The sequence below is a fragment of the Pteropus vampyrus genome, unplaced genomic scaffold (assembly GCF_000151845.1).
Source record: "Pteropus vampyrus isolate Shadow unplaced genomic scaffold, Pvam_2.0 Scaffold798, whole genome shotgun sequence".
NCBI lineage: Eukaryota > Metazoa > Chordata > Mammalia > Chiroptera > Pteropodidae > Pteropus > Pteropus vampyrus.
In genome coordinates, this window is record NW_011889579.1 from 41,984 (window position 1) to 42,495 (window position 512).

Below are 512 nucleotides of genomic sequence, written 5' to 3' on the forward strand. Positions count from 1 at the left end.
CATCCACTCTGTGCAAATTTTAAAGTAATAATAGTAATTCAAGGCAGGTATAAATACATAAATGACAGAAATACTGGAATCGCCTAAGAAATATGAAATCTAAGTCTCTATGTCGTCCAGTTATGCAACACAAAAGTCAGAACAACATTACAACATTTGATCTCATGTTTTTTAGTGTAATATGAAAGTGTTTGGAGAATCCAGACTGAGTCCAGAAATCGTAAACATTGTGGATCCATTTGGTTTTGTTTGTTTTTACATATCGGCCTTGTTGGGATATAAATCATTTATCTTACAATTCACTCTTTTCAAGCATACCTTTCAACGGTTTTTAGTACATTCTCAGAGTTATACAATATCAGCACAATCAATTTTACAATGGTACATATTCCCCAAAATGAAACCCGTCCCCATCAGCAGTTACTCAACATTTTCCCCCGTGAAACTCCTTCTAAGTAACCATTGATCCGCTTTTTCTCTTAGTCCATTTGGGCTGTTATAGCAAATTTCCA